This window comes from Rhopalosiphum maidis, chromosome 4, assembly GCF_003676215.2.
Source record: "Rhopalosiphum maidis isolate BTI-1 chromosome 4, ASM367621v3, whole genome shotgun sequence".
Taxonomy (NCBI): Eukaryota; Metazoa; Arthropoda; class Insecta; order Hemiptera; family Aphididae; genus Rhopalosiphum; species Rhopalosiphum maidis.
This window is the reverse complement of record NC_040880.1, coordinates 25249108-25275781: the sequence shown is the minus strand read 5'-3', so window position 1 is coordinate 25275781 and position 26674 is coordinate 25249108. Positions and strand designations below refer to the sequence as shown.

Below are 26674 nucleotides of genomic sequence, written 5' to 3'. Positions count from 1 at the left end.
CACGTAGCCAAAGCGGACAAAATGGGTCAAATAATACTTAAACTTTCTTATCTTGGATATTATATGTTATGATAAACCTGCGGAATCAACAATATGTTTATATGACACTATCATTTGATCGGTTATTATAGCGAAGGCACTCAGACTGTAATGACCATCATTAATCGAAATTTTAACTTGTGCGTGTTGTGTTTTTTTTTTTTTTTTTAATAAATTGTTACTGCTTGAAATCATGGTATGTCGGTAGCACATATAATTTTTTTTTACACACGAATAAGTCTCTCAACTTGTTTTTAACGAGACAACTTTTTACTCTATACCTATCATGAATTGTATGTACATTTCGTTGTTCCACATGACCACATATGATTTTCTACAAATACACGAATATTGATGAAAGAGGTAAGTAAAATACATAAAATGGAAAAGGAGCGTTCGAAAATGACGTCTTAAAAAAAGGTCTTTGATGTAAAATCAATCACCTATACACTAGGCTCTTGCAATATTGAAACCTTTTGTTTTCGAGTTGTAAAAACGAATAAAATATAAAAATTGATGTGATTATACATACTTATTACCAAATTCATTTTCAGTAAAATTTCATAGAAAAATCATATGTTCTTGGATGGGAAAAATAATTGTCAATAAATTTGGAAATATGTGAGTTTATAATTTATATAATTAAATAATATTGTATTGCCTTTAATAATTATAGTTATAGGTACACAGAATGGCAAACAATTTCAAAATGGAATAATTTTACTTTACATAAACATTAAAATTTTTTTTAAACTTTTTTTTATGAAATGTTCGTTCAAAAGAAAACAAACGTTATGTGTATATTTAAAATGATTTTGCAGGAATTGTTGTCCCTATAAAATAACAATAAAATAATCAGAAACAAGAGAATTCAAACATTTTAGACTTCGAGTGAAGTTCAGAATGAATTGATGTTTTATAATGATTTTTTTTTATTATTTAATTTTTCATCAACTATTTTTTGGTATACAGTGTGCTTAAACAATTCCAAATACCTCCTTTTTAGGTGTCTGAAAATCGAGACAATAGGAGTTTAAGTTTCTAGATAAAAAGGCATAAGTAATTATTCAATTATTCTAATGCAAATAGGGTCTTCTAAATTTTAAATATATTTGGTCATAAACTTTACTATTTTATAGCAAATGTTGTTTTATCAAGGTTCGCTCAAAAAAAAAAAAAAAATGTAATTAAACGCTGCAGTAAATCACTATTAGTATTCTTATTATTAGTTGAATAAAATATTACCACTGAGATTTTCGATACGAAAAACTTGTCTGACGTCTTGTCTGTGTTTAGTCTTGATCATGCATCTACGCCATGCAATTGTTTACTACGGGTTTCAAATATACTTTTCAAAGCACTGGAAAATTGCGTGATAAGTTCAATCGTTAAGATGGTCCTTCGGGTTGGGGTTACACAGATCTCAAATACCACAACAATGTTGCTTTTGTGGTGACAGTATTACAACGGCAGGCTCTGTTTTCGTTTTTATTTTCAACTATAATATCAATGGTGATTTTTGAACTTGACATAACATTATTTTCGTTTGGAGTTAATTTTATATTTACACGAGCATTATTTTTGTTAAACATGTATTTAACTATCTACGTAAAATAATGACGTTCAAAGTATCCTTAACAAAAAAAAAATATATATTATTTTAAGTGCATTGACTTGATAACACAATAATATTAAAAGCTAAACAATTTTAATATTAAATTTTACAATAATTGTTTTATTTTTAGATTTAAAAATTTAAGGTACATATATGACATATTGATATGATTATATGTCCAATAATAGTGTAGTAATTTACTATACATTAATATTAACCCAAATATTCTAAATAATTGATATGATGACCTTATAATATATCAAAACATAATATTATGTAATTCGTGCAATTAAGCTGAAAGAAAATTGACATACCTAAAAATATGATAAGTTTAACAAATTATAATAATATGCATAATAGTAATAAAAAAAAAAACATTAAAAACTTAAATGCCTACAACTATAGTATTGTTTTTGACAAATTGAAGTAAATTAATAATAATTGCGTTATCTTCAATGCTTATCACCCTTTTCTGCACTTAAAATTAACACAGTTTTGTGATTTCAAAAATAATCTTTATCTTAATAAACCCAATTAATTCAGATAAATTAATATCATCGTTTTATCGGCACAACGTTTTATCTTTAAAATATATACGTTAGTAAATACAATGCTTATTCGGGAAACATTTTTAATCGTGAAACCGCCGAATTAATCGTTGGTATCCATTATAACTTTCACGCGTTATTTCCATGTTTGAATATTTAAACCGCGCGGGAGTAACTGTTATGGGTTTCAGTTATACTCGTAAGGTATCACGTGTAAGAACATTACTCGAGTAATTTGACTGATTGTTTTCTATAATTTGTTTGTACGACGCAATAAACGTGTGTTATATTGTCTAAACCCCAGAAATATTTTTCTAACGTCAAAATTGTATCTAATATTCCTCGGTAAAATTGTTGAGTGAAATTAACTCCTTCGAGTCGTCGGTTTTCACGGCGGACCATTCTTTTCTAAACGGTATTCAAATAATTTATACTTCTTGTGACTTGTCGTAAATTAGCTTTAGTCTTAAGCCGTAGATATTCAGTTGATAATTTTGGTCACGGTCGTCTCGAATGTGCTTCGAATACGCTGATACGTTTCGACCGAAGGATCGTCATTGACAACGTTCACATGATCTAGAAAATAAAACTAAAACTAAAACTAAATAAAAAATATTCAAATTTATTTTAATCGAGGAAATGAATAAGACGCGTGTCTAATGCCTTAAGGGAATTTATTGAATTTTCGTAATTTCTTGATAGTTCAACGCGAAATTATACATTATAATATAATGCTATGTAGCATTAAGGAATTCTTGGGTTACTGGAAAATACTCGATCAAGGATTATGTGTGATTTATATGTCATTTTGCCGGTGGCGACCGAGGCGTAAACTCGAGTGAGTGAACTGTTATACAATCTGGGAAATCATTTTATATACTTCGTCTTCTTGCCATAAATGTTGTGCACCAAATGTTTTTATTTATACAATAATATAATATACTACTACCTATATATTTTACAGCGCTTATACTAGACTCGTACCTCATCATTGGTCTGTGTATACGTATTATATGAATTAAATTATTTATTTATTTATATATATATATTTATAGATACTTTAAGTTTGCACAGTCCTGTTATAATTTTAATTTATATGACGTAGTGTTTACTTGTGTAAATAAAATTAAAAACGAGTTGTCGTCGCTGAAAATTTAATATTATGTAGAAATGAAGTGGAATCGGTAATAAGTGACCTTCCTCATCGAATGACGTTATACATTCAAAACGTATTGAAAATCGTTTTTCCGCTGTAATAATGAGGGTTTCTTCGGTTATCAACACCTAAATCGGCCGCGTCGGTGGCACACGACCAAAAGTCGTTTTAAAACATTTATTATTTCGTCATGGAAAAGCGTACACAACATAAATTATTGTAAATTATTTACACCTTAAATCGTGTATAATTATAATATATTTTTTTTTTTTTTGGATTTATACGATTTATTAAAAAATCAATAACATTTCTAACCGGTAGAGTTGTACATAACTGTATGTATTGTAGTTCATCAAGGGTGTAGCGTTGTTGTATCATATTACATTTTTAATGTTTATTATTTACTTCAAACGTTTCGTGAATTTTAATAAGCAACCACAGTGTATTTTTAATTCAAGATTCTTAAAGAATTATAATAATCGTTTAATAACCATAAGTTTTATTTAAGTTTAAGCGTTACATCTGACGCTTAAAAGTCAAAATATATTTTAAATATTTTACACGTCATAATTCAGGTATTTTATTCCATGATAATTACCGCACCTATTTATAAAAAAAATTATAATCATCCAAAGCATGGACATTTTGAAAAATGATCTACCTCTATTGAAATGTATAATTAAAAAATAAAATAAAAACTATATTACATCGAAAAGCCATTAAGTTTTACCCTTAACTCATAATGTAAAACATAAATAACTGCAATGATTTTAAAATATTACTACAGTCATAAAGCTTTTTATTTTTAATTAAATGCTATGACTAACATTAATTTAATATAATAATGCATAAGTACAAACATATTATTACAATGTACTGCTATCATTAACTCAGCATTTGTGCCCACTTCTGCTGTTAGCTAAAACTTTATACATTTCCTTGATTCTGTGGCAAAAATATCATTTTATGTCATTTATGTCCCCTTGTCAATACTTATCATCACTCATAAATGAGGTAAACATTTCTATCATTCTAAATGAATGATATCGGCATCTAGTCATTCCAGCGTACCTGATGAAATAAGTTAAATTATTCCTAAATAATAATATAGTTTTTTTAATTCAAAAACTTTGTAATTAAAAAAGTCCAATTTTTATATTGGATTTTATTTTATAAATTGTAAATTATAAAAAAATTATTTTACTTATGAATGCAATACAATATAACGATATATTATGTGATACAATTTTAATAACGATATTATGTGATAAAATTTAAGGTTTTAGTGACGTACAGTTCGATAAAGATATTTTTTGGAGATGAGCTTAATTCATTTTCAATAAATACCTATTAAGTTTGGAAAATTAATTAAATAACATTTAGTACCCATAAAATATGAAAACGATTGTTTGAAATTGTAAATCGTAAATACTATAAAAATATAGTATAATATAGTTATTATATTGTTGTCTGCATAAAAAATAACAATATATTCAATAAAAATAACTTTTAATCAAAAGGTTTTATTAGTACGGATAACTCGTTTTTACTTTTTTAATTTAATTTTTGAATTTCAAGTCAAATAAAAATTATTACTTATCCGTAAGTATAAAGTTGAAACTTAATAATATAAAAATGTTATGTTACGTTTTGAAAAGAAAGTCAACAGTGTGTAAAATATGACTATACTGTCATTAATCATCTAAAATGTTTGTTTTAAATGGTACTTTAAATAATGTCCCTGCACACGAACTACTTTGTTGTTTACATTTAAATATAATTGCATAATATTAAAAATATAATTTAATTTATATCGATCGAATTGTATTTTATTTATTTATTAAATTTACATATTATAACGTTATGTATAATGAAGTATATGCATAAATATATATTGCGCTTAAAACGTATTAAAACAACTATTATTTTTGTAATATTTTCGTTTGTGAATAAAAAACTTGAAAATGAATTACTAAATTTCTCATGTATAGTAAAATATACCAAAATTACAGTTTTTTTTAACTTAAATTACAATTGTTAACGAAATTTACCAAAAACATGAGCTAATGGTGTTCTATAATCGAAGTGAAAATTAGTTATTAGTTAAAAATGCATACAATCTTAAATTTTAACAATTATTTTTTTAAAATTAATAGAAGACTCATCATATTATGTTATTTATAATCACCATTGAAATATTTCAAAATACAAATTTGCATATTTTTTTTTTTTTGATATTTCAAGTTCAAATTTTGACGAGATTGTATATTTAAACAAAAAAAATATGATTTTATATGAACATTTGTAATTTAAAAATTATTACTTGTAGAGATTCTTAGTATGTATTATATTATTATTAACTATAAACGATGGCATTTTCAGAATACTTCGTAGTTTAAAATTATTGTTTCAATGAACTTCTTCATACCGTTCTAGGGTAAGTTACTAATAACTTACAACTTATAAGTTTTAAGTTAATAATAGCTAGTAATATTATAATATATTGATATATAATCATATTATACATTCATAATAATTATTAAAATATGTATGTCACTTTGTTTAGAAAACAATAGGTTCTATCTACCATATTAATAATAAAAAAATAAATTACTAAAGCAATACAAATATAAATATGTAATATAAAATATTAAAATATCTCTAGAATTATAAATATAATATTTTTTTCCCCCGTAAGATTAAATAATTCAACGTTGAATTAAAATTTTCATTCAGAATTTAAGCGTTCTATAATGTAACGTTTTTTTGACTTAACTTAAAATAGGTCATTTCTAGTATTAATTAAACAAATCATTTATTCAACTTTTATTTGTTGAGTACCTACTTATTACTTAATATTTTATAATATTTTTTTTTCACTTGTCAATATTAATATAGATAATAATATATCATACGCTATAAATAATTTTAACTGTACAATAAGTTTGGATAGTGCTAAAATCAAATACACACATACATATGCACACGAATATATATGTGTGTATGTGTGTGTTGTGTATCATTATTTATATTTTACCATTGTTAAGTATTGCGTATGTCCCGGTTATAATATTATATTTATATAGATACATCGTTTATAATATTATATAAAATTGTGATTGTATTATGTGATATAGAATCTCGAAAGTCCTTCGAAAACTTTAGATAGATAGAATGATACTTTTATCAGTATTTCCGCTAATTATTTTTATTTCACTGATCGGGTTGGGAGATATCTCGCCAGATGGGTAAACGATAGAAATAAATCCTGAAAACGGGTATTTGCACTCTTCTATCGGAGCTTGAAAAGAGATTCGCACTGAAATCATGGAGCATCAATCTTTCGATAGTTTGGACTAGAAAAAATGCAATCGTCAAACACCCTTCAACCATCATCCAACAACCGAACCCTTGAGTCACTGTAGCCAAATAGATTACAATTTATTTATATTGATTGATTTTAAAGAATTTAAACAGCAAAAGTGGTAAAAAAAAAATATATTTTTCAAATTACATATTATCAATTGACATTTTTATTAGCACAGTGAAATCGAAGATGTTTGTATGGATTACAGTATTCAAACGTGTTACAATACACTATATTAAATTAAATAATATATCGGTTTATTATTGAAGTGTATAAATAAATTGTAATTTAAATTCTGAACAGTTCAGATTAATTTATTTGTTTTACTGTAATAAATATTCTTTTTTTTGAAATTGATTTTTAGTTAAGTCTTAACACCTAGTGGCGTAGTTAAAATACACCTCAATTTTAAAATTTGATGACAGTGTATTGTAGTATAACAGGTTAAATTGGATCTAGTTGATACTTGCAGGATATTTATGATTTAAAATTCCCAGTACTTTTTAAAACAATTAGGGAAAACTAACAACAAAATAATAACAAACTAACAGAAATATCCCTGTGACATTAGTTTTCAACAAATTATTTTTATTTTTAATTTAAAATCAAATAACCACAGGGCCTAGATAATTGAAATGTTTATCAAGTATTTAAGTAAAAAAAAAAAAAATTATACCATTTTTATGTTTTATAAACATAAAAACATAAAACATCCTTCATAAACCATTTCTCCTAAAGTTAAAAAGACATTTAAAATATCCATTTTATAATTTACCTATTCCATGACAAAATTTACCTGAAGCTTACTGTATAGTAGTAACTTGAATAGTTAGTAAAAATATATTATACTATATAATTTTCTATATATTAAATGTTTCATTTTTATAAAATTATTTGAAATATGAATGGTACATGTATATATGGTACAAATATTGAAAAATACATAAAATGCACATGAATTTAATATTTTCTAATAAACTATAAATGTGTTCACTTAAATTACATTAGTTGTACAATAATATAATGTCCTATATTGTCTATGCTCAATGGTTTATTATTGTATATCATGTTCAAGAACATTGGACCAAATAATTTTAACGAATTGTACTCGATTTTGTGAAATTTTGAATCTATACAATATAGTATATAGTGTCTGTACTATAGCTAAATAACTAAATAACTATTTAGTCATGGTCTATGCAATAGACAAACATAAAATTATTATATACGTGGGATTTCCTGTTGTAGGTATTTATTATAATTTGTATATTCGTACGTTTTATTTTCCAAACTGTAAGACTCATAATAACTACAATAATAAGAATAAAAATAAGAATGAGACATTTGCAATTATTAAATCTGAACAATAAAATTATAAAACGTTTAACGGATGAAATATAATATACATAATGCATTATACTTTAGGTATGTATCAACGCGTTTTCCACTCACTGTAGGATGTATTAAATGAAAAAATCGTTTAAAAAAAATAAGATAAAAATATATCTTATCGCAAAAATCTTTTGAATGACGAACTGTAATAATATATTCGTTTTGAATACAGTTTCCTGTTTTTGTGTGCTAAAAAATAAACGATCTTGCTTTTCTCAAAAAGCGAATTTCTTCTCGGTTCTTAGTAAAATTGTTTTTGAGTCAAGCTGTGATTCATGTGTCTTCCATGGTATACTTCCGCAGTATAGCTATACCAGTCAACATAAATATTTAATTAAATTGTATTTAACAGTCACTATTGTGCACAATTGCCATCGTTATGTCACGACCCATTGGATATTGCAGGCCACGGGCTTTTAAATAAAATACTCAAGGTGTGATAACGATTAATCGTAAACTATCGCCTTCAGACAACTCGTAAGACAATGATTTCGGTAAGATGGGTTTTATGGGAGACCGCTTGTCCGACATTCATAATCTTGTGGTTAAACGTTTGTGCGATAAGCAGCCATTGTTATAATATCTTTCTAGGCGACGTTTTATCAAAATGTTAAATTTTAATCCCTTTTGTATACAATAAACATGATATTATGTTATTATATTAAAGATTTAATAAATGTATTTTTTTCACTGATTCGTTAAGACAATAAATTCTGGTTGTCGGTTAAGGTAATATTATAATACTTTTTTGTTCAATAACACGATGCTATTATGATAACATGACTATAATATATAATACGTTATTTTTTTAATTAAACACTTTTTTTATGATGTAAATAGTCAATTGGATTTAATTGATAAATTATTTTAGTAAAGTGTATTATAATTTAAAAGAAAAACTTAACCTAACTATAATCTACTCCAATATAAAGCAATTTGTTTAGATACCAAGTATTGATCCAACAATGCATCACAAAATTAAAATCATATACATTGATTATAATCTACAGCAATTAGGTCAAGTTAATGCTTAAGAAACTTAAATAGAACTATGCAATTCCGCCTAACTTTGGCTCATGATCTAAGATTAACCCAGCTAAATTATCTTATGTTTTAAGGAATGGGACATTCAAACAACGATTATGCTGTGTTAAAAATTAATAGTATTTTAAGACATTCTTATACAATAAGTAGGTACCTATGTAAAAAATGTATTATGCTAAGGTATAATAAAAAGATATTATTAACAAAAAAATTAATTTATAATGTATATATGTATAGTTTAATTAAAATTATAATTTAAATTTTATACATACAAATATACAATATAATATTTTCATAAATTAATTTTTACTAATATTTGTAATCATTGCAGGCAGTTAAAATTTAAATCAACATAAAGCTCAGGCTTAAGCATCAGTGACCAGCATACATTTTTATTTGATTTTTAAATTTGTTTGCTATACATATAATATTGATTGTGGGTTCCCTTTTGAATTTTTTAATCAACATAATCATGTATTATTAAATATTTTATTGAGTGTAATGTATAAATAAGACATCTCTGAAAATTCTCAGTAATAAAAATATCATAAATTTCATATTCGTTCACGATAATAATGATATATTAAATTAATATAGGATAATATATTTCTGTTCCACATACACCTGTCTTGTAAAACAAATTATATCTTTCTTTCAGAATAGATGAAAAAAAAGTCAACAAAGTTTTCATCTCCGAATATACTTTCTGTAGGTACTTGCCAATTATACAGAAGTGGATGCAATTATGTTGAGGTATCAAAGAACTTCATAATTTCTTGGACTAGGTTATAAATAAGACTCGTTTCAATATAATAATATAATAAATATTATATGATATTACAGAGATAAATCTATATATATATATATAAATATATATTTTAATTTCCTTAAAAAAATATAAAATGTGAATTTAAAAAATTCTAAAAAAGTTATTTTATTTTAAATAACCATAATAATGCTGTACAACAAATACAATTATAAATTTGATATCATATTATAATAAATTGGAGTAAAAAATTGCAATCTTCTCAAATTTATCAATTATTTATTTATTTATTTATTTTGAATTCTAGTTATTAAAATATATTTAAATAACGCTCGCATTACATTATAATCATACATCCTGTATTTCAAGTAAAAGCTATATAATATTGTATAAGTAAAATAATAAAATGCTTTATGTTACAAACATAAAAACAAGGTTAATGATATTAATTTTCAATATTAACTATTCGGTTGTTATAACTCTAAAAGTAATATTATAATAGTTAGTTTTCATAACATAATCATTTAGATTTTTAAAAAAATGCAATCATCATTTTTGGCGGTAGTTTAGCGTAAAATGTATAACATCGCAAAGTTAGTTGTAACTTAACCATGGTCTATCTTCTTAGGTATAAAATCATACGTCTGGATGATTAATTTTCGTCGATTATCTCACTCGATACATCGTTTTATATAGCTGTTTGTTAAGCTGGTGCACAGCTTCTTCAACAGAAGATTTTTCACGTATCTTTCATGATATATTTTGTTGCCAATATTCCAATATTACCCGCTGCTGGTCTTTTTATCGTTTTGTGACACGCCACGTCTAACAATATATACTTTTTAGCGAAGCGACATTGAATTTTGACCGCGGTGAATATTCACGCTAACAGATGGTCATAAGTACAAACGAGTCAAGGCGGTATCGTTTTTGGTATTCGATTTTCTATACGTTTGTATGATAATGCAAGTACCTACGTATTTTCTATACGAAATACGGAGTCGCTGCGAACGTTACGCGGAATTTTTTTCCCTATATTTTATTTCAGAACCCCATTTGGGATTCTGTCAACATGCAAGTGAATAATACGTAATGGATAACCAAAGTCCCGAAAAATGTATTCCGTTTCGTTTCCCGTATATTATACCTCAATAATAAAATACTATACACTCATGCGCACGACTGCCGTTGGCACCAGACATAATATCTCGTCGAAGCGATGTTCGTATTATATAATATTATAGCAGTATATACAATGTATTCAGACTCAAAACTACCCCCCGCCATTATACACCCGGCCGTTGCAGTGCAACTCACTATTGCACAACAATACAACCTCGAGCGTTATAACATAATAATATTATGATAAGGGCTGAGAATTCGATGCCCCCCGAAAACTAAGAAAATGTCATAATATATATATTTAAAAAAAAAAAAAAATAACAATGCTATTGCAAAAGTGTAAAATTATGTTTATATGAAATGTGCTTGCTAAAAATCTATGAGTGTTCAATGTATAAATTCACAAATAATATTACTACGTGAAGAAGGGAGAATACTGACTACATAATGTTGATGATTTTTTCGATTGGTCAAATTGTATTCCATCTATTTGTCTAAACATTAAAATTAGTATTCGAATTAATTTAAAAAATGTAAAAGATAATTTTACAATACATTGTAAGAAATACTGAGAACTTTAACGTATTTTAATAATTTAATGCAAATTTAAAACGTTTGATAATATTAAATGTCTCATTCTCTCCACAGTGTCCATATAATTGAATGGAGTAAACCTCCTATAAACCATAAAATACATTCAGCAAAAATTATTTTAATTTCTAAAATGTTTAATTTATGTAAACTGTATTCAAAACATTTAAATTCAAAAGGATACATTTTCTCTTAAAACAATTTATAACTGAAGGATTATTTCTTTAAATAAATTAAGGCATAAAAAAAACAGACAGTTTTTATTTAAAGTTAACATCAAAAAATTACCACATAACGTATACAATTATCGTATTTCTGCATAATTTTTTACGCTCAATGTCAAAATGTATATTAATATGTATTACGTGATTTTTTACGATGTGCAAATTTTACTTTTATTAAAAATCAAATTATTCTATAACATATCAAGTTGATATTTGAATTTAAAAAAAGTAACATGTAATATATAATTTAACGACATATTCTAACAAAATTCTTTGAATAAGTTGTTATAAGCGTGCATCAAAGTATTTAAAACTACAAAATAAATAATTCCAAAGTGAAATGTGTAATAATCTGAAATTTCCGAGAGTTAATGATAATCACAATGTCACGTTTCGTAAACACGAGAATTTAATTTTTCACATTATTTATTTTATTATTTTATTAGTGATAGTTTTATTTGATATATGAGATCATTAATCCATCATAACCAAATATAAATATCAAATTTCTGAAAAGTATCGTAAGCCGATCATTTAATCATTTAAATATCTATATGAAAAAGCTGGATGTATAATTATATTTCTAATGAAATCATTCCATATTATACAATAAATATACTCATGAAATTGGCGGTTTTCAATTTTTTAATTATAAATAAATGAATTAATATCAAATAAAGTGTTTACTTTAAATTTATAGTTCTGATTATAGTACATTTTCGCGTTGATATTGATTGTAAACAAAAAAGTAATTTTAAATACTTACTACTTGTACAAATTATACCTACTTACGTTTGTAATTATTGTGATCAGACATCGATCGTGTTACATTTTACGTTCATTATTTATGTTGAATTTTGATAAATCGAATTATAAAATATTAGTTTGAATATTTGAATCCGTATAGGTAATTTTGTATTCATACCCATGTCAAACGAAACCTCTGTGGAACAAGTGTTTTGGACACGGGTTTTAGATCGATTGAAATGTTGGTGTTTGTCAGTGGTAGTTAGAATTACATAATTATAAAAAGTATAAACGGGACATTTCTAACAATCTAATTGTTAATAAAATTTAAACTTGTAAATATTACTTAGACACTAATTAATTGGCTATTATATTTTATACACTATTCATTTGAAACATCAAAAAATACAAGTAATGTATAAATATTATATTTTTCTCGTAAAATCGAATTGTATATAATGTTATTATAATTGTTATTATTTTTAATATTCTGTGTAAAATTTAACTGGACGACTTTTGCAAAAGCGAGTATTTTTTTTTCAATAAATCTAATATAAGTTATGGTGGCTAATGAAAACGTTATAGAGTCATTTAAAATTGAATTTTTAAATCCATTGAACAAAATATAAAGGTATTACGATGTTTTACAAATCAAATAATAATATTATTTTAAATACAATTCGGTCACTGAAATACCTAGGTTTATTCTAAAAGCCTTTTGGTATTTTCGAGAAAAATATAGGTTAAACAATAGTTGCACGTATCTAATACCGATGGAATATTCAAACACGCGATGCATTGCAACATTAAAAGAAAAAAAGCATAATGTTAATTGTACATGATAATATTAATAATAATAATAATAATATGTAAAAACAGGAATGATTTAAAACCTTATCCGCAACATTAAGCATTCATGATGCAGTGCAGTATAATAATAGATGTAAAAATCACGAACATTATTATTTTGTATGTGTACATTACCATATTTCACTATTTCAGTTTAATGCTGCGGAGGGTATATATATCGACTATTTAAGACATAATATATATATATTTATATAGATTTGTGGAATGTGAATGCAATTCGGCACACAAAAGTTTTCTTTCGCTCGCGTACGCCACCAACCACTAGCGTATTATTGCACGTCACCATAATAATATTTCGATTCTAAAACATTGTGTAATAAATATAATTTTCTATTATACAAGCGCCACAAAAATCAAAAAAAATTACAATAATTGAATAGTGTAGAGTCCATTTTTAAATAATTGAAAGTTTTTAAACAGTTGTGAAATGCGTATAAAACACATGGAAAGGACACCATTTAAATAATGAAAATATGTAAATTCGGTAATAATAATTTATATTATAGTTTATGTTTTGGACATACATATAATATATTATAGGTATGTGCGGGCACGCGTGTTCGCGAATAAAAAAAAGGGTGTGATAGATACGATAAATCGTTCTCGTGTATAGTTACTATTTGAAAATAAAAGCTGAATATTTATTAAATATTGTCGTATCTACCTGCCTTCCTGTTTTCAACAATGCACATTTTAATATTTAATAATAATAATAATGAGGTATTTATGACTATCATATATATATATACGATTCCATTAATGATAAATTGCATTAAACTCCGTTGTCCTGCACAAAACTGCGTCAATGTATACTGTATAATACACAAATAATATAAGGATTAGGGATTTCATTGTATAATATATTCATCACTGCGGCTAAACAGAAACCCGTGGATTCGAACGTGTTCAACCCGTTACAGACCTCATCTGTTTCTTATGAGACCACACCGTAATGAAGAATATATTTTATCCATGTTCTCAGCGCTGAATAATTTTCTATTGGTAGACCACGGCCCGTAGTCTACGGGTACCTATAATGTACGAAATAAGTTAAGAATATATATCATCATTATAAATGAAAAAAAAATGTTGACAACATTTTTCAAACGATCCCATTACCGCAGCATGTAAAAATAAAACCTACTCTGAGTTGACTGGAAAGATCATACTACACTTAAACAATATTGTTAAACATCACAAAAAGTATATTATTTTTACTTAAAGTCTTATTATGTTTCAGGTTTTTAAAATATTGTGCTTGACAGATTTATCAAGTTTATACTTCATTAGGTAAGTACGAAAAACAAAGTAAAAAATAAACTTGTAATTAAAACTGATGTTTTGGTAGAAAAAAACAATATGATTTAAATAATGAAGAAAGTATATTTTTTCCGGTTTTATTCAATAATTTGGCATTATTTTAATGTAGATTTCAGCTTACGTATCTTAAAATTAATGATATCATTATAATAGTAATTATTAAATTCATGAGTTTAGTTATAATCGAGACCGAGTTGTATATATTTTTCTGTATTATTATAGGTCAAAATAATATTTGGGAACTCTTTAAGTGTACTTAGTAGGTCACTGCAATGGATAATTTAATTTTAATATAACGATAAATATTCGTAAGACATAAAATTAATTTTCGTAAAAGAAATAGAAGGATCATTATTCAGCATCAATTTCTAAGTACACTACTATTAATAATAACTATAATATTATATGGTTATAATATATTAGAATATAGCGATCATAACGGTTGTTATTAACCTAGAAGTCAATTATATTGACTACCAAAAAATTATTTATTACTTATATAAAATATAAATACACAAGTTATATTATTATAATTCATTATTTTTTTCAATTCAGTAAGTTGAACTCGTTTTTACCAAAAATATCACATTTAATTTTTAAACTAAAATCAACGTAAAATGTTGTGAATTGATTCAATATATAAATTTCTTAATATTTGTTTAAACGTTTTGAAAATGTCATTGTGTAATTATATACGTACGATATGAAAATAAGTTCAACATTATTCAAATAATATTATTTGAATATGAAATCTTTATTTTAATTTTTTGTCAAAGTATCCAATTTCGTCAATATTTGAACTTTAACTTTAATTTAAAAGTTTAAAAAATGAAATTATCTGTATGTACTCCGATAATTGAACAACTTATGAAAAGAACCTTGTTTTAAATTTTTAAGCATGGGTTATTAAAATTGAAAATGATATGCCTTTTTAATTATAAAATATTTAGACTTTTAATGGCATGCAATATGATGAAACATTTTAAACTAAATAAAAAAAAAAATGTATATAAAATAATTTGCTAATTTTCATTTAAACTCAGAAACATCCTCTGTGTTGAAGATCAAAGCAAATTAAACATTATATATGACACGTACAAAATTAGAATAAAATACACATCGTTGTCAGACTACCATGAAATTCTCTTCGTTGAATATTAAATTAAACATAAAATCAATATGCATCATTTCTAAAAAATAATAATAATTAATTTTTAAATCATATTATTTACCTAAGTATTTATATGATATAGAACGTGTATATTTCCGTGTTAAAATTACCATATAATTTACCATAGAACGAGAATTTGTATTCAAACAATTACATTTTATCTCCTCGCAACCCATATACGTAGAGAATTTCGAATTAATTAACCCGTTGTGTATACGAGTAGGTATTTTTAGTAATGAATCTTTTTAATTTTCATTACTCCACGCAAATGTTATCTATTAATTAAATGTCATATTCTACTGAAGCTAATTCAATTAAAGTATGACATTTGAATTACTTCTTTCGGGATTACATTTACATTTTAAATTAATAAAGTTGGCAAACCTTATGGATTTTAGCGAATGATTTAATAATTTTTTTTATGAATAATACAATATTCGAATACGAAAAAAATTAACGTAATATTGTAACGTCAAGTCGTATTACGTGGTTTATTTTGTATATATAGATATTTTTTATTAAATTATAAATATTCGTTGGTTCGTATGCATTATGCGCATATTACGAAGCCACAAACGTTATATTACAATATAGCACAAGTCATTAAAAAATTGTGTTATACTTTTATTACATATATTACTGTTCAAACGCAGCCTCCATTTATTAAATACATTTTCTTCTCTTTTACATTCGCATGCTCGCCGTACTCAAGTACTGCAATATATAATATTATATTAAAATGCAGCCCGACGCGTGCAGCATGACGCGTATTCGATGGATTTTCTTATTTCGTATATTTTTTTATGTAAACGCCCGTGCAGCGTCCGGTTTAGTAATAGCGTGTTTGGGTGATTTTATTGTGTTTGGTGAACATTTAAAAACAATTTGTTACACGATGTCGTCTGTTTGTCGTATCGTGATTTTTTCCGTTTTGTGCAGCACGTGCGTGTACCGTCCACGATTACACTATAATAATACATATATTCGCACACGTACAGGTGACGTATGTGTATGTGTGTGTGTGTATGTGTGCGTGTATGTGAAAAAAAAAACCGAATTAATCTCCGCAATCCTTTGACCCGGAACCTTTAATGCGTTCGCGTCAGTATCTGTCAGCCGAAATTTATGATGTCTTACCTCGTTCGGTTGGATACCACGAAGGAAATGACGTTTCCTTATAAATGTCTCTGTCACACTATGTATATATATATATATAATACTTACATCCAAGTTCGTATCCGTTTATCCTCCGGTCGCGACTGTTCAACTATTACGTATACCACAGTACTACTACCACAGTAGTAGATGATATGTATAGTCACTACACTTACATACAGAGTATTTCCGGATGTTCCGTTCAAACTTTAAATATTATTAATTTTTTCCTTTTTTTTGTTCAACTCTCCCAAGTCAGTGATTGATATTTAACGACCTTTATTTTATCTCGAATTTCAGATTAATTGAATTGGACTCGTAGTGGTTACTTTACTGGTGAGTGGTAAGTCTTTAAATTGTGACTTTAATAAATAATAGGTAATAGGTTTCCCTTAGATACCCAATACTTCCTTTTTAATTTGCGCACAGAGTTTTCGTCACGTCTATCGTCTGAGCTATAAGTCACGAGATAAATTGTCGATTCCACCCTATAAAATACTAACAAACATAATCATTCTTGAGATATCTAAGGAAATTTTAGAAACGTCTTCCGTTAGGATCGAGGTTAGAGGTTATGTGAACTGGCTGAAATGGTTGAGGATTTTGATAATATTTTGAATAACGCCATTATAATATTGTATGGCAACTGAAAGATGTAATGTTTGTATATACCACTATCGATGATAAGATAATTAAATATTATCATCGTTCGAGATCGTTAGATGTTATGATAATAGTTGCAGCTGATAATATTTAAATAAAAATTATTCTGCTTGTCCAAATACCTTTGACAAACAAAATAAAATATAATTATATATATTAATTTTCGCGGCATAAGCAAGTATTTTTTGGTCTTTGGTGTGAAATGTGTGCATATCATAGCGTTTATTCTATAATATTTTATAATAATGGACTGTTTGGCGTAGGGTAGTCTGACAACGATACTATTATTATACCTATATTACCTGAGTTTGATTGTGTGTTCGCGTGTTTCACTTTAAAAAAAAAATAGTTATATATATATATATTATAATATACAATAATATACATATATTATGAATTTTTAATGATAATTTTGACGTATACGTTAAGAGTTTGGAAATGATTTATGCTTTGCCGTAAAGGAGTGTGAAGGGTAAACTGTTTATTTAATTTAAAATAATATGGTATAGTAGTGCATAATTATACATTTTTTCAACAAAAATAAAATAAAACAAAAAATACTCTATGAGTAAAATTCACTAAGTGTTTCTATTTCTTATTTTAGTATTATTAAAATGTATTTAAAGACTCAACAACTTAAAAACTTTTGTACATAATACACAGTTGGAAATTTGATAACTAAAAGTCTGAAAGTAGACTTTCAGTGTACTGAAAATATTATTAGACAAGTTAATTTTTTTTTTTTTTTACTATAGAGGGTAAAATAATCGCCGTAGTACCCATTTTTTCTGACTGCTAAAACGAGATCTGCTTTTACCTATAATATGCATTTGCAGTTCCAATTACAGATTCGAGCGATAATAGTAATCAAATATTTTATTCTATCATATGGCAAGCATTGGTAAACGTGGAGTGTACTCACTACAACTACACAATTGTAACGTTTGGATTCTTCCAAGCGTCCATCGTCCATCGTCAGATATTTTACTTATTTTCACGATTTATTGACGTCAACCAAACGAATTAATAAAATTACGGAGCGTCCGCTGGACCATACTCCTTATTATATTATTGACTCGATGACTCAACAACGCAGACATGATTGGCGCAGTACAGACGCGTCATCACTTCGGGCCGTCCATGTATTTTATTCTATAGACATATTATATTATATCATAACATCGTGTTAGGTATATAATATATATATATATATATTGTGTAGGATCACCATATTTTTATTTTTTTTTTTTACCAAGAAGTTCATTTGGGAAAACGCATACTCTCATTCTGTATATTATCGCGTTACAATATATTATAACGAAATATTTACCGATTCGTCCCGACAACAATAACCTGTCAAACCACATGGTAACTTGCAATATATAATAATATTGTATCGCGTTGTATGAGTGTAATATATTATTATTAAGATGATATTTCTGCGGAACTCAAAGTACTTCATTTGCGCAATACAATCGCCGACGAAAGTTGTTTCCCAATACATCTCTTCACTATAATATTATAATGTTTCGCCGCGTTTACCGATTACCCTACTGCACGCTCCATAATATATTTCTCGGAGTAACGTTAATCTCGATACTAACGGATATTCGCATATTTTAACGTTATATCACACACAATGTACCTATATATTTTTTCCTTCCGACGTTTATTGCTTTTCGCCGTAGTGCGCGTTGTGTTCGGTGCTCTAAATATATATCCAACCATTAACGAGTTTAAGCAGTTAAACGTGTACGTTTTATTTCGTTTTAATTTTAAGTATTTTCAGTCGTCTGAGGAGGTTCTGTTTCTGTTTGTCGAGCCAAGCGGATTTTCAAAGTCGCTAAAAAGTAAAAATATAAAATCTATTACACGCTTACCTATTGTATTCAACGATTTGCTATTGTTTACGACGTTCAGATTATACGTTATATAATTATTCTAAGCTATTATCTGCATATATTACTATAATAATTGTTTGGTATTTATCACGATTCGAAAATTCTTAGAAATTAAATATACATATATTTGGAATAGTTTTTGGTTGGTATTTAAATTATGACAAATTACTAAGTTATAAGTTATAACTATTGTTGAATTCGTTGTTTTTACTCAAGTATTAGTAATATTTTGGTCACGGACTTATATGCCATATTCAATATCATGTGATATGTTTATTTTTTTAAATACTTGTACTGAATTACTTCAACAATAGATTTATTTTTTATTTAGTACATATTATAGTAGTTATCATGTCTATAAAAATAAGAGTAAATTTCCTTCACTCTACTACCGATTTATATTAACCAATTAGTATACTGAAACAGTATTACCTAGTACGTATTCAGTTTAAAATTATGTATTTTAATTCACAGCAGACTTTAGTGTACGTCATAAATAATTTATTGTATTTTTTTAATGAGATCAAAAAAGAATGATAATAATATTATATTGTGATGTTTAAAAAAAAAAAAAGTTTTCTTAGTGATTTGTGTTTAATTTGCTAAATGATCGCTTATTTCAGGATGATTTGACCAATATGCTCATTTAATTTAAAATCAAAGGTATCTACATCATTATTATTTTTATTGAAACCGATAATATTGTATTGTCATTACAAGCTGTATATATTTATATTTAATCTGTCATTTAGAATGCAGTTGAATATTTCATTATTATTTTATAATATTGTTCAATTTAAATTTTGATAATGTGCAGATAACTTCAGGTTTGCACGTACTCTGTATGATATTAAAATGATATTTGAAGGTATAAATTATTCTATATCGTAAATTAAAATAAAACAAAATATGTTTCAATTTGTTCATTAGTATCTTATCGTCAAATGAATGTAATATATTATTCATCTACATTCTACACATATTGAAAATGTGTTTCATAGAACACCGAAGTAGGTATGGATAATAATATGCGAGATAATTAATCGTATAATAATATTGTTGTTAACATGATATATTTTGTAATATTATTACAATATTATATTATTAATAATGTCAAAGGTCCTAAAATATATAATAGAAACATAGTCAGTGGGACTTCAAAGGAGATTGAATTCGTTGTGGCTTACAATAATATCATTATGTATACAGGACTGACGACTGTAATAAATTAAGGACGACTGGAAATTTAGCAATGCCGTTTATCATTATAGTCCAATGATAGAGATACATAATGTGAATAATACTTAAAACCATGGTTTCGACAGCAGATGGAAACCGTATGTCAATATAATAATTAAATAAATACATAGGTTACAAGAATCTACAAGTTTATACTACCACTTATTTTTTTGCGGTTGTTTTGCATGTAGTAAATTTATTAAAAGAATACAATTTTTGCATTCCAATATTCTTAAAATCAACGAATATTTTTATATTTTATATTTCATCGCAAATATCCTAATCGACATCCAGTATTATATTATGTGTTTATAATATAATATTTTATAACACATTATTTATTATACAATTTATTGGTAATCTGGTATTTTTTGACATTTCATAAAACCCTAAAGAGTTTATATAATACTAGTTTATTTCCCTACTTCAATAACGTAGTTGCACTTAAATCACCATCATTTTTGTTACATACAATTGTAAAGACCTCGATGACTGATGTTTACAGATAATTCTGATTTTACAACTAAATTTTAGTGCAAATATGACCCTGTACACACCGGAGTATCTAAACGGGATACTTGTAATAAACATTATTATGCATAATGCTTTTTTGTATAAAAGTTAAATTTGTTGTAAATAAATACTTTAGACATTGACAACAAACGTATCGTCAAATATTTTAAAACAACAATAACCAAACATAATTTATTCAAAGAAAAAAAGTAGTATTCTAACAATATGGTGCGCCAGCGTGAACAAAACTTTAGTCCGGGGAATACCTAGTTCATGGGTTTCTGGGCAACTGTTTTGGTGCAATGCTTTTGAATTGCCTAAAAGATCAATAAATTTCTCCCCCCACTTTACTTTTTCTTTGGGGTATTTTAAATAAAATAGCATATATAACTCAAAGCCAAGACATGAACATATAAAACAGTAAATATTATGTAAAAATACTAAAAAATTCATAGTCTAAGGTATTTCTTGTTAAAAACAATGTAAATTAATTAAACATTGTGGTGCATTCGGTTTTATTAATTAAAAATAAATAATAAGACAAAACAATTTAAAAATATTTAATCCTTATATTCGTTTCAAAAAATGTATGAAATAATAATTTAAAAAAAAATATGATTTATTTTTTTTTTTATATTATATAATATGACGTGTATCGTAAAAATGTGCACTCAAACTTGTATTATATGTATAGAAAAAAACATTTAAAAGTTCGGTAAGTTTGTGTATGTTTAAAACGTATTCTTGTATTAAATACTCTAAAACTACTATAAAGTTCTTAAAATGCACTTAATTAGATACTTGATTTCTGTTTAAAAAAAAAAAAAATAATTTAGAGACAAATTGGATACTGACAAACTTGATTTTGCTTAGCCGCTTTAATTAAATTAATTAATTAATTAATTCACTTAAAATAGGCTAGGTACGTAACCGTCGTCGTTGTAATATTAAATTCATTAAATGAGATGTTTGAAAATACTAAAAAATATATACTTCTCGGGTGCATTTTTAAAAATAGATATTTGCTTCTAAGGAAAAAATGAATTGTGCATGCACGAATTATTGGAGCTTTACACTTCTAAATTTTAAATTTATGTTAAAAAACAGGTCACATGAACACAAATCACGTAGATTTTAATATCAAGATTTATATTTTTATTTAAAATAATTAAAAGAAAAAGAGAAAAACACAGCGTTTAACAAAATAAGACATTCCTAGAATAAAGGTTCACTTTTATTGGTGGTGTATTGACATATTAAAAAAATACAATTTAACCGTTTCAAATGATATCTAGTTTTTTTTATCCGTCTTGAAATAATTATCATTTCTGCTTCAACAACTGTATGACGATTAGTATATATAATTACATTTTAAGGTTTACCTATTAATATTTATTATTGATAGAAAATAAGAAAGAAGAATATAATTAGATGGTTTAATATAGCTTTTAGGAAGTGTTTAGATGTACATTATTAAATGTAATTTATATTAGGTTTATTATTTTTATTGTTTTGAAGAATTCTATTATATTGAGTTTCTCTTTTTGTTTACCATGCTGTTTGCATTTCTCGAAAATATGTTTGATTGTGAGTGTGAATCCGTATGGTTGATACATTGGTGGGTCAATTTTTGCCATCAGATATCCGCGTGTCATTCTTAAGTGTTCTATTCCGGCTCGATTCAGTAATTTCTCATTTGAGATACTGATATTGATATCTAGTTTATTATTCTATAAAGACAAATATTGTTATTAAGTTATAACAAATAGCTGTGCTATTTGGCTGTAACCATTTTGTTAGGTTTTAAAATTATTATTTTGTGTAAGTTAAGTTATTTTTTTACCTTATAATATTAAACTTGACATTGATTTTAAAGTTTAAATTTCATCTAATATATTAATGTAATTACCGAAAAGGAATAATGGTAATTTTCTCAAAGTTTTAGTATACAAACGTTAAACTATTAATTTATTGTTAATAATACTATGTTTATAAATACGTGGCAGTATAACAACACTGTCATAAATGTATACTGCTCTGTTCCATTCTTCAAAGTACAAAACTTTAAATATTCATAAATACTACACTATTTATTCAATAATCGATACTAATGTATAAATATCTTCAGAGAAAGGTTCTACTTTAGCATGTATTAAACTAATAAAATAGTGTTCGCTATTTAAAATTAAGTTTAAGCCATAAACAATTATTACGATAAAAACATTGTAAAAAATAATTTATTTTTTTTTTTTGCAAACACATATGAGCATGTTGTGACCTCATATTTAACATGTTAACGTGTAAGCATTTTATTTTATTCCACAGTTTTAAAACTAATTCGAAAATAATATTACAAACGAATTACTAGATTTTAATTAATTAAAACATTTCTACAACTGATATTTTAAACCAAAAAAGCTACATTATGTTTGAACTAGGTAATGTTTATATTAAATTAGACGGCGGCATATTACTTAGGAATCGCTTAAGGGAGGCGATAAAGCAACGAATCATTAACACATAACATTATAACACATAACACCCCATTTAATGTTTCAAAAACTATATTCATTGTACATAACGTTAAGTACCCACTAAATGGAATAATCATTATTTTGAGTTGGTACATCGCCTCTGAAATCTAGATAACTGTTAATTGGAAACTGAAATATATTGGAATTTGAATTTTACGTGCCATTATAGCTTATAGCAGCTGCCTATCTAAAAATATGAATGTATTTTTCCAAATAAATATGGATGCTGAATACGTACAATATTTGCTATACAATTTCATAATATATTTTTATTGCAATTAGAAAATATAGTTAACCGTTTTTTTATAAAAATTTATATACACATTAAACCTATAATATATTTTATACTTACGTTTTTCTATTAACCATGATTTTCAAATACTGCTATTATTTAATGGCCATATTAAATATATATAAATATATGTAGGTATATTTTTTCTATAACATAAATAATAAAACAAGAAAGGATTTCGCTGTTATCCGATTTTCCCACGTCACTCAGTATATATATAAAGTTAATAATAAAAAGGTAATAGTTAAGTATCATACGATAAAACACTAGGTACAGAAAAACAAGTTCAATAGTGCCATTTATATTCTTGAATTTCGTATGGATATAGGTACTATTAATGTATATATGATAATAAGGTGAATACATTTTGGGTTGGTTGATGAATTGAAAAGCTCCTACTTTAGAACAAACACGTGAGAGTAACATTTTTTTTTGCCCACTGTATATGTTCTAAAATTATTTATAAATTATCCTGTAGAATTACCGTGTTTGTTTATTAAATCTATATCAAATTACCATATTATATTGCAATATAATGACTTAAGTGATTTATCTATTTATTTGAATCTACGTTGATGAATTTTTTTTTTAAATATAAATCCATAAGATTTGTATTTTAAGTTTATAAAAAATATATTACATTATATAAGTATTCAGCGTGATTTGGAATAGATTGGATTTACAATAAAATTATTTATAAGCTATCTAAATGTATAATAGATTATGATTTTATTACTTATGTAGTAATGTTTAATAAAAACCCTTGGTAAAATAACAAACTAAAGCCTAACCTTTAGTAAATATAAGATAATATATCAATACGACAATATGCGATTTATAACTTTAAAAAATTTATAACTTAAATATATAATCATTCTTAGTTTATAAAGATTAACGAATGGTGAAGAACTTTACAGTGTAATGGTGAATATAGTAGGTGAGAAGTTTGAACTATATACGATGTACTTCCCTATAAAAAAATATAGTTACTTTGAATACAAAAATTTAGCTGATTATCTGATCAGCTATTGTTTGTATTAATTGCAAATAATTTAAATAAATAATCATTAGATACATATTTATGTAGTTATGTGGATAAACAGAATATTATGTTTATATTAACCATTGATTAATATTTTTTATATTATGCAACATGTAGATAAGATAAAATAGTTATTACTTTTATTTTGGAAAATAAAATTATTTTACGTAACTGGAGGTTACTCTTATTTGTCTTACAAAAATTATTAGTTTAATACTAATTATGTATAATTCAATTTATATTAAAATAATGCCAAGTGTTGTTGAAAATTATCCAAAATTATTTTAATTTATTAGCAAAATGCTAATAAAACACAGTTATTAATTAAGAAACCAATAAAATATCAAACTTTGGTTAGTAAGTTTGAAACCGAAAGTGTTAAATAATAACTTAATTTAGCTTATTATTAAGTTATTACAATGACAGTACCTGTATATATATACTGTATAAATTATAATAAAAAATATATAATTGTATTACAACCAAAAACTATATATAATTTATCCATTATTATATTATGCAATACAATGTATTATTTATTAATTGTTGATTCACTCTTTAATACATTTCGTTTATAATCAAAGCATCAAAAATTAATATTATTATTTATATTTTAGTTTTTAAATATAATTAACTATAATATTTTACACATATTATAGAGATTGAATAGATTATAGACTATATAGATTGTCAGTATAATACAGTAAAATCCCGTTATAACGAACTTCAAGAGACCGAATTTTTTTGTCGTTATAATGGAAATTTTGTGGTAACGAAAATTCGAATAAGCTCTTTATAAGCCCTGCTTTTCGTTAGGGGACATCTATGACTTCCGTTATAACAGAATTTTTCGTTGTATTGGTATTCGTTGTAACGGGAATTCACTGTATTTAGATGAATGAGTAGTTTGAATATACTTTATCACTTTTAATTTGACATAATTTAGTATAATATTATATTTAACATTTTGTTGTTTTACTATATTATACACGAAATACTATTTAAAATGTTTGTACCTATAAACCATTTACGCATTAGTAGGTAGATAAGAAGATATATTTTCAGTATTTGTTATCTACTTTAATTATTATTTTTCAAAACGAATAGATAAAAATAGACTTATATTTTTTTCTCTACACAAATAAATCAAAAAAAAAAAAAAAATTAAAATGATATACAGATGATTAAGTTAATAACCAATTTATGAACTCTAACTAAGTAAGATATTTATTCAAAACTTTTATTAATTGGTGCACATTTTTTTACCCTAGAAATGAAAACTTTTTTCCAGGAAAAAAGATTGTAATGCCTCCGGCAGATAATCCAATTTCTTTTTTAAATTAAAAATATATTTACTTAATAG

The 26674-nt window shown here is 25.5% G+C and overlaps 1 protein-coding gene across 3 annotated transcripts in view; it reads left to right on the top strand.

Annotated features, from left to right (window-relative positions):
• Nucleotides 1-26674, top strand: part of LOC113548253 (BAI1-associated protein 3) — a 149823-nt gene that overhangs the window by 9158 nt on the left and 113991 nt on the right. For all 3 annotated transcript variants that reach the window (XM_026949039.1, XM_026949038.1, XM_026949037.1), the window contains exon 2: nt 14722-14771. The gene's annotated coding sequence lies outside the window, so the exon portion shown is untranslated. The remainder of the gene's footprint in view (nt 1-14721; nt 14772-26674) is intronic.